General features: G+C 41.8%; 1 pseudogene across 1 annotated transcript; it reads left to right on the top strand.

Annotated features, from left to right (window-relative positions):
- Window positions 1-12,644: 12,644 nt before the first annotated feature.
- LOC308604776 (tripartite motif-containing protein 60-like) lies at window positions 12,645-14,020 on the top strand (annotated as a pseudogene). The gene is made up of 2 exons: window positions 12,645-13,343; window positions 13,391-14,020. The product of its transcript is annotated as a tripartite motif-containing protein 60-like (transcript).
- Window positions 14,021-16,551: the final 2,531 nt, after the last annotated feature.

The raw sequence follows: 16,551 nt of genomic DNA, 5'->3' as shown, positions 1-16,551 counted from the left end.
GAATAAAACTTAGAATTCACTTGTCATATTACTAGAATCCATTTGCACTGTGTCTTATTTTAATGCATTTGGAAAGACCCATGCTGTAACAGTGACATTTTCCCAAAAGCCACTGTACTAAAAACCTCAAATAGTACAGCACAATCCTGACAGGAAGAAAAGAGAAAGCAATATAATTAGTCAATAGGTTTTTAGTACCTGCTTTATGCCCAGCTAAACCCAGTTCAACAAGTGAAAAATGTATAGGACATGGTCCCTGTCTGAAGAAAACTGATAGCTCATTAAAGAGATGCACCAAATTCCTTATTTAAAAAAATTCAGAACAGTTAGGCATGAAATTTTGTGCTTTGATTTTAAGAACAATAGATATTCAGAGAAAAAGGAAAAGAGGAAGAAAAGGCTGAATGACAGTCATAAAAGGCTTTTTGAAGGAGAGAGAATTCAGGAAGGTCCGAGAAGAATGGGTATGGTCTGGTTAGAAGAAAAGGAGAGATGTTATTTCAGAAGATTAAAATTGATTCAATAAAGACAATAAGCCCATTAATTTACATTTGATGGGGGAAATGAAAGGCATGAGGAGGAGAGGAATGAGAACATCTGATGGGCAGAAGCAACAGAGTGAAGGGCAATGAAGGGAAGACGGGACAGGAACTATAAACCTGTCTCCACTCTGCCGGGCACATGAACTAAACACCCTGAGTCCATCCAATCTCCAGGCGAGGCTCCCCACACTCCCTTAGAGGAATTCATCATCAATTCAGAATATCAGATATCAGGCTTGGTATGGAGTGACCATGAGCTGATGGCTTGGATCTTGTGCTTAACACAAGGCTTCATGTTGAGACACTCCTCCAAAGGGTTATTTTGTTTTAAATTCGGCCCCTCTGGGATTCTATTCTATTCCTCAACTCTCCGAGTGCTTCCTTGGGCCCTAATTCATGGATCTCAGGCTCATTAACTAGAACAACCCTCTGGCTCTATCTTTGTTGTGGAAAATGAAGCTAACCTTTCTCATAGTTATATTCTACAAAAGTCAGATAATTTCTAATTTGAAAATCTATGGATAGGTAATGTGATACATAAATGCTGTGTCTTTTTCAACTAGTTGTAGGAAGTTTGGTATTCAAGGCTTATGAGTTAAAACTGCAATTTATGAGAGGAAACTTCCATCTTTTCTGCTTGGGAGTTTGAAACGAATGAAGGGGAAATCATTGGAATGAATATGGATTTGTTTTGAACAAAGGAAATTCATATGTGGAAATGATCTATAGGGCATTCACTTTAGCTTCCAGACAATGCTGAATTTCTTCCTACCATAAAAGCTCAGAGGTTAAGTTCAGACTATTTTAAACTATGATTCAGCTGCTACCAAATGTCAAGGAGAACTTGTATGAGTCCTGGGCAATATAGTTTAATATAAAGTGGTGGCCTGACTATAGTCAACACTATTGTATTTTTGTGTGTGTGAAATTGTCTTTCACTGCCTCTAGATTCTTTTTTTGTTTTAGCATAGTTGCTTTACAATGTTGTGTTAGTTTCTGCTGTACAGTGAAGTGCATCAGCTATATGTATACATATATCCCCTCTTTTTTGGATTTTCTTCCCATTTAGGTCACCACAGAGCATTGAGTAGAGTTCCCTGTGCTATACAGCAGGTTCTCATTAGTTATCTATTTTATACATAGTAGTGTATATGAGTCAGTCCCAATCTCCTGATTCATCCCACCCACCCCCTCCCCCCCTTGGTTTCCATACATTTGTTCTCTGCATCTGTGTCTCTATTTCTGCTTTGCAAATAAGTTCATCTGTGCCATTTTTCTAGATTCCAATTATATGCAATAATATATGATATTTGTTTTTCTCTTTCTGACTTACTTAACTCTGTATGGCAACCTCTATGTCCATCCACATCTCTGCAAATAGCACAATTTTGTTCCTTTTTATGTCTGAGTAGTATTCCATTGTACATATGTGCCACATCTTTATCCATTCATCCGTCGATGGACATTTAGGTTGCTTCCGTGTCCTGGCTAGTGTAAATAGGGCTGCAGTGAACACTGGGCATGTGTCTTTTAGAAATATGGTTTTCTCAGGGTATATGCCCAGTAGTGGGATTACTGGGTCATAGAGTAGTGATATTTTTAGTTATTTAAGGAACCTCCATACTATTCTCCATAGAGACTGTATCAACTTACATTCCCACCAACAGTGTAATAGGGTTCCTTTTTCTCCACATCCATTTATTGTTTATAGGTTTATTGATATTTTTGATGATGGCCATTCTGACTGGTGTGAGGTGATACCTCATTGCAGTTTTGATTTACATTTCTCTAATAATTAGTGATGTTGAGCATCTTTTCATGTGTTTGTTGGCCATCTGTATATCTTCTTTGGAGAAATATCTATTTAGGCCGTCCACGCATTTTTTTTTAAGGTGAAAATTACTTGCTTTTATTTATTGTTAAAACAACCTTATGAAATGATTTGCAATGCAAAATGTGGAAAACTGCTTTGAATAACTGGGAAAATAGCTACAGCATGGGAAAACATATGTAAACAAACTTCACTGCCACCAAACTAGACTCTACTAATTTATCTCAGATGGCATCACAGAGTAGCAATGGCAGCTTCTGGTAAACGGAGAAACAGAAGCAAAGTCCTGCAGTGAAGCTGTGATTAATTACCAAACTGAACTGTTCACTCCACTAATCCTACAACTTCCCTACATTTATCTGTCTATACATTCCTACTTACTACAGGACAAACACCCACCAAAGTGGTTCCAAAAAACAAATGAGATAGAAATTCACAGTTATAAGACAAATCCAATAGAAGGCAGTGGAGGAAATTGGGAACTACTGCAAAGTTTTACTATCTAGTCCAGGTGATGAAAACAAAGTTTTTCTTTCAAGGCTGACCACTGTCAGGAATGAAATTCAGTATCAAAACTCTCCTCACTTCTCTAGGAGTGATTCTAGCTCTTCTTGCAAAGAGCTGAGCTGCTCCTTTTCTCGCTCTTCCTTTTGTTTCAGTTCATCCAGCACATCCTGAAATCTGTTCTTGAGAGCCAGGTTTTCCACTTTCAGGATGAGATCCTCCTGTCGCTTTGCCCTGTCCTGGGTCTCTTGGAGCTTGCCTTTCATGTTATCAATCTGTTTCTGAATTCCCATAACCAGCTGATTAGTTCCCTCGTTTTCTTGCTGGTGTTCATCTGACTCATTTAGCTTGTCCTGTAGCTGCCTTTCCAGATCTTCCTCAGTGTCCATGATGTTTATACCTTCTTCATCTTGATGCTGTGTCTCATCTTCATCTTCACTGCTGCTGCTGAGGTCATTGAATAGCTCCCGAAGCTCATCATGTTCTAATGAGTCATGGCCCTGCCTGTGGCCAGACATTCCTGGGGAAGAGATATCAAGGCCTTGATTTTCTGCTTCTTTTGTTTCATCTTCAGTAATTATTTCCCAACGGGTACTGACAGCTTCAGCATCTGCTCTCAGCAACCGCTTTACTTCTTTTTCCACATCTGGAGACTCAAAATACTTCTTCTTTACTGTCTTACGGAACCTTCTCTTTCTGACATTTTTTAGAGGCGGAGTAATTCCATGGTTCCATATAAACTTTTTCTCTTTGGCCTTATCCTTTTTCTTGCTTGCTTTGGGATAAGCAGTAGCAACTGGTTCCTCAACAGGAGGATAGGGATCACCGTCAACTGTAGAGACAAGCATAATCCAGTGACGGTTGTAAGTCCAGTTTCTCCGGACAGGCGCGAGCGGAAAAGGAAGCCACTCAGAGCAAGGCGGCCGGGAGCCGAGAGTCTCCTTCCGAATTCCTTTCTTCTTCCCGGCACTTGGCAAAGTGATCCGCTGATTATCGGTGAAATGGCTGAGGACGGGCAACGCTAAATCTCGCCAAGAACCGCAGCTCCGAACACCGCAGCTCAGCCGGCCTCCGTCCGTTGCAGCAGACCTAGCCGAGAAAAAACAGCTACGTCACGCTCCACCCTTTTTTTTTTTTTTTTTTTTTTTTGCGGTACACGGGCCTCTCACTGTTGTGGCCCCTCCCATTGCGGAGCACAGGCTCCGGACGCGCAGGCCCAGCGGCCATGGCTCACGGGCCCAGCCGCTCCGCGGCACGCGGGATCCTCCCGTACCGGGGCACAAACCCGTGTCCCCTGCACCGGCAGGCGGACCCCCAACCACTGCGCCACCAGGGAAGCCCCACCCGTTTTTTGACTGAGTTGTTTGTTTTCTTGACCCTGAGCTGCATGAGCTGTTTGTATATTTTGGAGATTAATCCCTTGTCAGTTGTTTCCTTTGCAAATATTTTCTCCCATTCTGAAGGTTGTATTTTTGTCTTGTTTATGGTTTCCTTTGCTGTACAAACCTTTTAATTTTACTGAGGTCCCATTTGGTTATTTTTGTTTTTATTTTCATTAGTCTAGGATGTGAGTCAAAAAAGATCTTGCTGGGATCTATGTCAAAGAGTGTTCTGCCTATGTTTTCCTGTAAGAGTTTTATAGTGTCCGGGCTTACCTTTAGGTCATTAATCCATTTTGAGTTTATTTTCTGTGTATGGGGTTAGCGTGTGTTCTAATTTCATTCTTTTACATGTAGCTGTCCAGTTTTCCCAGGACTACATATTGAAGAGACTGTCTTTTCTCCATTGTGTCAATATATTCGTGTCTCCTTTGTCATAGATTAGGTGACCATAGATGCATGGGTTTATATCTGGGCTTTCTATCCTGTTCCATTGATCTATATTTCTGTTTTTGCACCAGTACCATGCTGTCTTGATTACTGTACCTTTGTAGTATAGTCTGAAGTCAGGAAGCCTGATTCCTCCAGCTCCGTTTTTCTTTCTCAAGATTGCTTTGGCTATTCGAGGTCTTTTGTATCTCCATACAAATTTTAAGATATTTTGTTCTAGTTCTGTGAAAAATGCCACAGTAATTTGATAGGGACTGCATTGAACCTTTATGCAGTTGAGTCAGCTTTGGGTAGTATAGTCACTTTCACAATATTCATTCTTCCAATCCAAGAACATGGTATATCTCTCCAACTGTTTGTGTCATCTTTGATTTCTTTCATCTGTAACTTATAGTATTCTGAGTACAGGAATTTTGCCCCTTTATGTAGGTTAATTCCTAGGTATCCTTTTTGTGGTAATAGTAAATGTGATTGTTTCCTTAATTTCTCTTTCTGATATTTTGTTGTTAGTGTATAGGAATGCAAGAGATTTCTGTGCATTAATTTTGTATCCTGCAACTTTATCATATTCATTGATGAGCTCTAGTAGTTTTCTGGTGGCATCTTTAGGATTTTCTATGTATAGTATCATGTCATTGGCAAGCAGTGACAGTTTTACTTCTTCTTTTCCAATTTGGATTCCGTTTGTTTTTTTTCTTTTCTGACTGCCATGGCAGGGACTTTCAAAACTATGTTGAATAATAGTGGTGAGAGTTAACATCCTTGTCTTGTTCCTGATCTTAGAGGAAATGCTTTCAGTTTTTCACCATTGAGAATGATGTTTGCTGTGTGTTTCTCATATATGGCCTTTATTATGTTGAGGTAGGTTCCCTCTATGCCCACTTTCTGGAGAGTTTTTATCATAAATATGTGTTGAATTTTGTCCAAACATTTTTCTGCATCTGTTGAGATGATCATATGGTTTTTATTCTTCAGTTTGTTAATATGGTGTATCACATTGATTGATTTGCATATATTGAAGAATCATTGCATCCTTGGGATAAATCTCACTTGATCATGTTGTATGATCCTTTTAATGTGTTGTTAGATTCTGTTTGCTAGTATTTTGTTGAGAATGTTTGTATCTATATTCATCAGTGATATTGGTCTGTAATTTTCTTTTTTTGTAATATCTTTGCCTGGTTTTGGTATCCGGGACATGGTGGCCTGGTAGAATGAGCTTGGGAGTTTTTCCAAGCTTTCTCTGTAATTTTATGGAAGACTTTGAGAAGGATGGGTGTTAGCTCTTTAAATGTTTTAATAGAATTCACCTGTGAATCCATCTGGTCCTGGACTTTTGTTTGTTGGAAGATTTTTTATCACAATTTCAATTTCATTCCTTGTGATTCGTCAGTTTATATTTTCTGTTTCGTCCTGGCTCAATCTCAGAAGGTTGTACCTTACTAAGAATTTGTCCATTTCTTCCAGGTTGTCTATTTTTTTGGCATAGTGTTGCTTGTAGTAGTCTCTTATGATCCTTTGTAGTTCTGCAATGTCCATTGTAATTTTTCTTTTTCATTTCTAATTCACTGATTTGAACCCTCTCCCTTTTTTTCTTGATGAGTCTGGCTAAAGGTTTATCATTTTTTTTTCCTCTTCGCAAAGAACCAGGTTTTAGTTTTATTGATCTTTGCTATTGTTTTCTTCATTTCTATATCATTTATTTCTGCTCTGATTTTTACAGTTTCCTTCATTCTAACTTTGGGTTTTGTTTATTCTTTCTCTAGTTGCTTTAGGTGTAATGTTACATTGTTTATTTGGGATGTTTCTTGTTTCTTGAGGTAGGATTGTATTGATATAAGCTTCCCTCTTAGAACTGCTTTTGCTGCACCACACAGGTTTTGGGTCATGGTGCTTTTGTTGTCATTTGTTTCTGTGTATTTTTTGATTTCCTCTTTGACTTCTTCAGTGATCTCCTGGTTATTTAGTAGCATATTGTTTAACCTCTACGTGTGTGGGGGGTTTTATTTTTCCTGTAGTTGACTTCTAATCTCATAGCATTGTGGTCAGAAAAGATGCTTGATATGATTTCAATTTTCTTAAATTTACTAGGGTTGATTTGTGACCCAAGATGTGATCTATCCTGGAGAATGTTCCATGTGCACTTGAGAAAAAAGTGTATTATGGTGCTTTCGGATGGAATGTCCTGTAAATATCAATTAAATCTATCGGGTCTATTGTGTCATTTAAGGCTTGTGTTTCCTTATGGAGTTTCTGTCTGGATGACATGTCCATTGATGTAAGCAGGGTGCTAAAGTCCCCCACTATTATTGTGTTACAGTCAAGTTTTCCTTTCATGTCTGTTAATATTTGCCTTATATATTGAGGTGCTTCTGTGCTGGCTGCATATGTATTTACAATTGTTATATCTTCTTCTTTGCTGATCCCTTAATCAGTATGTAGCATCCTTCTTTGTCTCTTGTAACAGTCTTTATTTTAAAGCCTATTTTGTCTGATATTAGTATTGCTGCTCCAACTTTCTTTTGATTTCCATTTGCATGGAATATCTTTTTCCCTCTCCCCACTTTCAGTCTGTATGTGTCCCTAGGCCTGAAGTGGGTCTCTTGTAGACAACATATATACAGGTCTTCTTTTTGTATCTATTCAGCCAGAATGTATCCATTCTGTGTCTTTTGGTTGGAGCATTTAATCCATTTATATTTAAGGTAATTATCAATATGTGTGTTCCTATTACCATTTTCTTAATTGTTTGGGGTTTGTTTTTGTAGGTCTTTTTCTCCTCTTGTGTTTCCCTTTCAGAGAAGTTCCTCTAGCATTTGCTGTAGATCTGGTTTGGTGGTGCTGAATTCTCTTAGTTTTTGCTTGTCTGTAAAGCTTTGGATTTCTCATCGAATCTGAATGAGATCCTTGCTGGGTAGAGTCATCTTGGTTGTAAGTTTTTCCCTTTTATCACTTTAAATATATCCTGCCACTCCCTCCTGGCCTGCAGAGTTTCTGCTGAAAAATCAGTTGATAACCTTATGAGGATTCCCTTCTATGTTCTTTTTTGCTTTTCCCTTGCTGCTTTTCATATTTTTTTCTTTGTATTTAGTTTTTATTAGTTTGATTAATATGTGTCTTGGCATGTTTCTCCTTAGGTTTATCCTGTATGGGACTCTCTGTTCTTCCTGGACTTGACTGACTATTTCCTTTCTCGTGTTAGGGAAGTTTTTGACTGTAATCTCTTCAAATATTTTCTCAGACCCTTTATCTTTTTCTTCTTCTTCTGGGACCCCTATAATTTGAAAGTTGGTCTATTTAATGTTGTCCCAGAAGTCTCTGAGACTGTCATTTCTTTTCATTCTTTTTTCTTTATTCTGCTCCTTGGCAGTAATTTCCACCATTCTATCTTCCAGCTCACTTAATCATTATGCTGCCTCAGTTATTCTGCTATTGATTCCTTTTAGTGTATTTTTCATTTCAACTATTGTGTTGTTTATCACTGTCTTTTCTTTAGTTCTTTGTCTTTGTTAAACATTTCTTTTATTTTCTCAATCCATGCCTCCATTCCATTTCTGAGATTTTGGATCATGTTTACTGTCATTACTCTGAATTCTTTTTCAGGTAAGTTGCCTATTTCCTCTTCATTTATTTGGACTTGTAGGTGTTTACCTTGCTCTTTCATCTGTACCATATTTTTCTATAGTCTCTTTTTTTTTTTTCTGACGGGTGGGGCTGTGTTCCTGTCTTGCTGGTTGTTTGGACTGAGGCGTCCAGCACTGGAGTTTGCAGGCAGTTAGGTGGAGCCAGGTCTTGGTACTGATATGAAGACCTCTGGGAAATCTGACCCCAATGAATATTCCTTGGGGCCTGAAGTTCTATGTTAGCCCAGCAGCTTGGACTCAGAGCTCCCACCACAGGAGATCAGGCCTGACCCCTGGCCTTGGAACAAAGACCCTGGTCATGTGGGGATTTGTCCTGTCCTCTTCTGTGCCTTAGGTCCCCTACCGGCACCCATTAGGTGCTCTGCAAGAATTGCTCTGATGCATTCTTGTTGTACTTGTGGGGAGATGCAAACTTCACGTCCTCTTACTCCACCATCTTAACTCCACCTGCCTCCTGATTCTTAACTTCTCGTGGGCAGGAACCTCATCCCAAACAGCCAGGGATTCCAGCAACCAGCACACACCTGGTGTGGCAGGTGCTCAGAACTGCTCACTGAATGAAGATGCACTGTCTGTCCGTCATATTCACATGGAGACTTTCAGCTTTCACGGGACATCATTTTATTGGTACTTTGATTCAGACACTGAATCTTCCAGCTCCTTGGTGTCAGATTCCCCAGCCTGCAGAACTACCGATCCATGAAATCCCGTATGGAACTTGGCACCCAAGCAGGACAGCCAGTGGGAAGGGAACTGCATATCAGTGCCCTCAACCCAGCTGGGTCCAGCACCCCTGCCCAGGGAAGGCAGCCTGTGGGCCTGTATTGTATATTTGAAAGTTGCTAGAACGGTAGATCTTAAAAGTTCTTATCACAAGTAAAAATAAAAATTCTAACTATCTGAGGTGATAAATGTTAGCTAAACTTATTGTGGTGATCATTTCACAATATATACATATATCAAATTCTTATATTGTATACCTTAAAGTTATAGGATATTATATGTCAAATATATCTCAATAAAACTGGAAAAAATAAACTTATGGCCTTCTGGGGGAAAAAAAAGTATTCCAAGGAGCCAGAAACTATACCACTGATAGAATTAGAGAAAGGGGATTAAGGGGGAGAGTCTGCTACTCGCTGGACAGAAGATTCAATCAGAGGGGAAGATGAGAGGTGTCATCAGCAGCCTGTAATTTCCCAGGCTGATTGCATCTGCAGTCTGTCTAATGGGATAAAGGAAAGGAGTCTCCCTTCAGGCTTTTAAGGCCCAAGGGGCCAGATTCTGACCCCAGCAGTGAACAGAGAAGGTGGGCTGTGTCATGCCTTGAGACCTGGATCAAGACCTGGATCAAGGAAGACCTTCTGCTCTGTGAGGAAGAAGCCCAGAGCCCCAGTGGGTGGAGCCAGGATGCCCCCAAGGCCTTGAGGACACAGAGCAGCTCCTGCAGCGCAGAGCCAAGACTGAGAAGCATGGACAGGTGAGCATGGACTTGGGGCCAGAATCTCAGGTGGGCCTGAGCAGGGACAACATAGCTGCCCAGGGGACACTGGGTGACCACACTCTGATGGAGAAGGGCCAAGACAGGATGGTCTGGGAGGTACTAGAGGGCAGGAGGTTCTCATTGGATTCATTTGGAACAGACTCTCTGGCCTGCAGAGTGGGAAATTCCATGCATTCAGAGGAAGATGCAGTAGGGGGAAGGAAGCCCCAGTTGTGGGTGTGGGTGTGACTTGGAATCTGCCTGTCACCTGGACCATACCTGCGGGAGGTGTGGGCAAGTCCTAGGGGCTCCTGTGGGATGGACCTGCTATGTGCCAGGCACCCTGCTCACTGCTGTTCCATTTTCTTCTCAATATATGGGCTCCTTAGTTAAGGTTTTATGTATGTACCTGTGTGGTTACTTTATGGAAGATAAATATTTGCTGGCTATCATAAGGACATATATACACACAGTTTCTTTTTATACTGTAATCACCTGTGACATTTGCTTTATCGTAATAGAGAGAAGGTCAATCTTTTAAGCCCTGTTTCTTCTTTTTTTTTTTTTTTTCCTTTTGGGAATCAGACCCCAGGGAGTTGGTTCTTTAGCCTGCAGTGCCTGTTTTGCCCAAGGCCATTCCTAGGTCTTTTTCCAGAATGGCTGTGCTCTTGTCTTCCTGTCTCAGAATCATAGTATTATTTTCATGTGTTTGAACTTGCAGCCAACTCACATCAATTACTTGTAACGGTGGTACGTCTTTTTTTTTTAATTGAAGTAGAGTTGATTTACAATAGTTTGTTAATTTCAGCTGTATAGCTGAGTAATTCACATTACATATACATACATTCTTTTTTATATTCTTTTCCATTATGGTTTATAACAGGATATTGAATATAGTTCCGTGTGTTGTACAGTAGGACCTTGTTGTTTACCCATTCCATATACAATAGTTTGCATCTGCTAACCCCAAACTCCCACTCTGTCCCTCTGCCACCCCCTCCCTCCCCCTTTAGAACCACAAGTTTGTTTTGTATGTCTGTGAGTCTGTTTCTGTTTCATAGGTAGGTTAATTTGTGTCATATTTTAGATTATACATGTAAGTGATATTATATGGCATTTGTCTTTCTCTTACTGACTTACTTAGTATGATAATCTCAAGTTCCATCCATGTTGCTGCAAAAGGCATTATTTTGTTCTTTTCAATGGATGAGTAGTATTCCACTGTATACATGTGCTACATCTTCTTTATCCATTCCTCTGTTGATGGACATTTTGGTTTCTTCCATGTTTTGGGGATTGTGAATAGCACTGCTATGAAAATAGGGATACATGTATCACTTTGAATTATAGTTTTGTTCAATATGTGCCTAGAAAAGACATTGCTGGATCATATGGCACTTCCATTTTTAGTTTTTTTGAGGAAACTCCATGCTGTTTTGCATATTGGCTACTCCAACTTACATTCCCAGGTTGGTACGCCTTTTGAGTCTGCTGTAATCTCTAAATTTCCCTTGGAGATAGAGACTGAAGCGATGTGGACACTTTAGGATGGAGGGAGAGGGAGAGTTGTGGCTCAAAGAAGGAAGAGAGAAGCTGGTGTGGCCTGCCTGGGACAGGAGCACACTGAGAACATTGGTCAGCCTTGTGAAAAGTGTTTTTACATAGAACATGTTAAGATTGTAAATTAATAGAAAAATAGTAGAACAAACATAATGTATCAGTTTCCAAGGGCTGCCACAACAAAACACCACACATTAGGGTGACTTCAGCAACAGAAACTCATTGTCCCAGTTCTGGAGACTGGAAGTTGAATGCCAAACGGTCAGCAGGTTCACTTTCTCCTGAGGCCTCTCTCCTTGGCTCCCAGGTGGCCTCCTCGTGGCTGTGATCTCACATGGCCTTTTCTCTGTGGATCCCCGTCCCTGATGTCTCTTCCCCTTCTAAGAACACCCATCAGTGTTGCATTAGGACCTCCCTGAGCAGCCTCATTTTACCTTAATCAGCACATTACAGACTATATTACTATATAGGGTCCCATTCTGATGTACTGGGAGTTACAGCTTCAACTTATGAACTGTGGGGGGCACACAGTTTAGCCTACAACATCCCATGTCCACATCCAGTGAGTGATGCCCCCAGCCATCCCTGCTCTTCATCACTGTGAAGCAAATCCTGCATATCATAGTGTTTTCAATGTAAATAGTGTACTCTGTGTCTTTCACGTATAGGATGTCTTTTCATTAATAACCTTTAAAAAATCATCAGATATCCAGAATCCCAACTGGCTGCAACCATCTTTTTGTTTGGATGTATGTATTTGAATTCAGAACAAAAGCCTTGTCAAATATTGTTGATTGTATGTATGCTCTTAATCTCTAACATACATTATTTTCCCTCTTGTTACTATTTTCTTGAAGGAGCCTGGTGAGTTGTGTCATAGAGTTGCCCACACCTGGATTTTGCCGACTGTGTCCCTGTGCTGTTGATTTTCATCACTACTGGGAGCAGTGGCTCTCTGTGAAGAAGAGGACCACCTAGCGAGCTCGATTTCAGCCCATTAAGTAACAGTGCCAAAGGAAGCAGAGACTGACTGGGGCTCTCAGTCCTCCTGGCGGCTGTTGTAGGGTTGAAGGGAAGGGGGAGAAATAGGCCTGAGTGGCCACAGCTCCCTGCAGATCTTGGCAAACCTACTGGCAGCCATGAAGGAGCAGAGAGAAGGCTGAAAGGTCAGAAGCTTCTCACTTGTCCCCACCCCTGGAGAGCCAGGTTTCTCTGAAGGGAGTCTCCTCAGACAGAAACCCTGCCTGCACAATGGCCCTGGCATCTTCCCTGGCACAGCTCCAAGCAGAGGCCAGCTGCCCCGTCTGCCTGGATGACCTGAGAGATGCAGTGACCACTGACTGGGCACAACTCCTGTCACCCCTGCATCCACTAGTGCTGGGAGGGTCTCCACGACATCTTCCCCTGTCCTGTCTGCCTCCAGCCCTGCCCTGACAAGGGCTTTGGAAGGAACACTCAGTTATGTCTCACGATTGACTTTGTGAAGCAGCTTCCCAGCACAGAGGAAAAGAGGAAATGGCAGAAAGAGAAACCCCTGTGCGAGAAGCACAAGCAGGTTCTGAGCCTGTTCTGTGAAGGACCTGGAGCTGCTGTGTCTTCAGTGCAGGGTCTCCTCTGACCACCGCGATCACCCCTTGGCACCCATGGAGCAGGCTGCAGCCTGTCACAGGACGAGGCTCAAAGCCCACATTGAGCCCCTGACAAAGCAGCTTGAAGATACTGAAAAGTCATTAGAAATGCAAGCCTCAAAATCATTTGATTTGGTGCGGAAGGTGAACAATCAAAGGAGGGAATTGCACTCCGAAGTTGAATGCATTAAGCATTTCTTGGGAACAGAGCATGATGAGATTCATGTTAGGTTACTAAGTGAAGAGAAGGATGCTCAAGATAAAATAATTGGAAAAAAACACCAAATATCGGGCCACAGATCCACGTTGAAAAATCTGCTTGGTGAAATAAATGGTAAGTGTTGCAACCTGACCTGGATTTACTGACAGGCATTGAAAGGATCCACAGCACATATGGAAACCTAAAGAGCCCGGCAGCCTTTTCCTACAAATTAAAGAAGGTGTTTTTCACTCTCCCCCCACAATATTTTGGCCTCCACAAAATGATCTGCACATTTCAGGTACATCTGACACTAGATGCTGAAACTGCTCACCACAGTCTCAAAGTTTCACAAGACAGGAAAACTGCAAGATTTCGAAGGATGGAACCAAACTGTGTTCATAATCCTGAGGCATTTACTTCTCACCTAGAAGTCCTGAGTTCTGAGGGATTTGATGCTGGCAGGCATTTTTGGCAGGTAGAAGTAAGAGGCCTAGGTGACTGCTCCTTAGGTGTGTGTAAAGAATCTTTCCCCAGAAATGCTCCTATATCACCATACCCAAGCAATGGCTGCTGGCAAATTCAGCTCTGGGGTAGTACACCTAACACAGGGGATTCAGGAAACCCATGTCGGATTGGCGTTTTTCTGGACTACGAGTTGGGAGAAATTTCTTTTTATAATTTGAAAAAGAGATCTCCTTTATATTTATTCAGTGACATTTTTACAGAAAAAACCTATGCCCTATTTCTCTATTGGACCTTTTTCAAAATCACTTACACTAAGCACTAAGTCTAGTTGAAGATGAGTACTGAGCCGCCTTAGAAGACAATGTGTATGTTCTATTTTCTCCCTGTGTTGAGGGAACATCCTTGTAATAAACAGTAATAAACAACAACAACAAAAAAAAACAAAGTTACTTCCTCGGGGAGGCCGGGCACAATCTTCATCCACCCAGAAGCAACTGATCCAAAGAGGTGACTGATTGTTCTTAGGTTTCAGAAACAAAACTACCCCTCCCCCGCTGCACCCTGTGACCCCAGCTCGCATGAAGCCTTTGGAGTTGTGCTCTTCACTCCTCTACTGCGCAGGGAAGGAGGAAGACGCGGTGGTAAAGCTTTTCAAACCAACCTCAAAGCACTAATAACATGAAAATGTCGCTCCGGAATTAGAGGATCAGCAGAAGCCAATGACTGCCCGGTCACCTGGGAAACGACCCCTCCCCACCATCTTGCTCAGGCTCTTCCGGGTCCCCACCATTAGACATTGAGCATGCGCAGGCCCATCCGCGCCCACTTCCGGTGCAACCACCCATCACCATGGCCCCGAGCGAGTTTCCAGGGTCTGGCCTCTCAGGGGCCAGAGATGTGAGCCTTGCCCTGGAGCCTCCAGACTGCTCAGAGCCTCGGGCCTGAGAGGGCTGAGCCATGTGCTCCAGGTGAGCCGGGAGGGCCCTGAGGAAGGGCGGAGAGAGCTTAGCTGAGCAGGGGGCTTTCTGGGCATCTCCTGGCGCCAGACGTAGTGGTCTCTTAAGAAAAGTCACAGGTCGAATCTTGAGAGCTAGGAATCAACCACAGGTTTAATTTCTTAGCCTGATGTTTATTGAGCCCACGCTAGCCGAGCTTTCCAACAGCTATAAGAATGGAGTAGATAATCAGTTTTGAGGAAAAATAGCAAAGAATTCAGACCATGAACCATACACTCTAGTGTCATTAACCAATGGCTGACAAAAATAAATGTAAAATCTCAAGTGGGATTTGTGGTGTGACAGATATGTGGTGGCAGGAAGCAAGCAGAGGGGCCGGAGGGCCACATCCTCAGGATCTCGCTGTTTTAACAGTAATGAACATTGGAGAGTAAGAGGATTACATTTGAGTGTAGAGTGCTGTAGAGTTATGGAATTGATGGTTGGCATGGAGTAGAAGACGGTAGTCAGAATAGTCGGCCTGTGTATGTAGCCTGGACTGGAAAAGTGTCCCCCCAAACTGTTCTTTTCACTCCAAGGCCTGAGTCTAGAAGGTGGGGTTGGGGAGATAAGTATGGGGGAGGGGAGAACCCATTAGGAATATGTGTGGGAACACCAGGGTACCTGCTTGATTTAAATGAAATAGTCTTTATGAAACAATAGTATGGTTCCAGAAATTTCAGTCTTTTATGTTTTTGGCTGTGCTACACAGCTGGTGGGATTTTAGTTCCCTGACCAGGGATTGAACCTGGGCCCTAGACAGTTAGAGTGCTGAGTCCTAAACCCTGGACTACCAGGGAATTCCCTTTTTTCTTCTTTTTAGTCTTTTTTTAATTGGAGTATAATTGCTACAATGTTGTGTTAGTTCCTGCTGTACAATGAAGTGAATCAGCTATGTGTATCCATATATCCCCTCCTTCTTGGACCTCCCTCCCACCCCACCCCCCATCCCACCCATCTAGTTCATCACAGAGCACTGAGCTGAGCTTCCTGTGCTTTATAGCATGTTCCCACTAGCTATCTATTTTATGCATGGTAGTGTATATATATCAATCCCAATCTGCTAATTGGTCTTACCCTCCCCATCCCCCACTGTGTCCACATGTCCATTATTTATGTCTGTGTCTCTATTCCTGCCCTGAAAATAGGTTCATCTGTACCCTTTTTCTAGATTCCACATATATGCATTAATATATGATATTTGGGTTTTTTTCTTCTGGCTTACTTCATTCTGTATGACAGACTCTAGGTCCATCCACATCTCTACAAATGACCCAATTTCATTCCTTTTTATGGCTGAGTAATAGTCCATTGTATACATGTGCCACATCTTCTTTATCCATTCATCTGTTGTTGGACATTTAGGTGGTTTCCATGTCCTGGCTATTGGAAATAGTGTTGCAATGCATATTGGGGTACATGTGTCCCTTTGAGTTATGGTATAGTCAGGGTATATGCCTGGTAGTTGGATTGCTGGGTCATATAGTAGTTCTAATTTTAGTTTTTTAAGGAACATCCATACTGTTCTCTGTAGTGGCTGTACCAGTTTACCTTCCCACCAACAGTAGAGGAGGGTTCCCTTTTCTCCACACCCTCTCCAGCATTTATTGTTTGTAGATTTTTTGATGATGGCCATTCTGACTGGTGTGATACCTCATTGTAGTTTTGATTTCTATTTCTCTAATAATTAGTGGTGTTGAGCATCCTTTCATGTGTCCCTTGGCCATCTGTGTGTCCTCCTTGGTGAGATGTCTATTTAGCTCTTCCACCCATTTTTTGATTGGGTTGTTTGTTTTTTTGATATTGAGCTCCATGAGCTGTTTGTATATTTTGGAGATTAATCTGTTGTCTGTTGCTTCATTTGCAAA

Source organism: Mesoplodon bidens (assembly GCF_964165515.1).
Source record: "Mesoplodon bidens genome assembly, chromosome: 1".
In the NCBI taxonomy this organism is placed as follows: domain Eukaryota; kingdom Metazoa; phylum Chordata; class Mammalia; order Artiodactyla; family Ziphiidae; genus Mesoplodon; species Mesoplodon bidens.
Note: the sequence above shows the minus strand (reverse complement) of the source record. Positions and strands in the feature narration are given on the sequence as shown.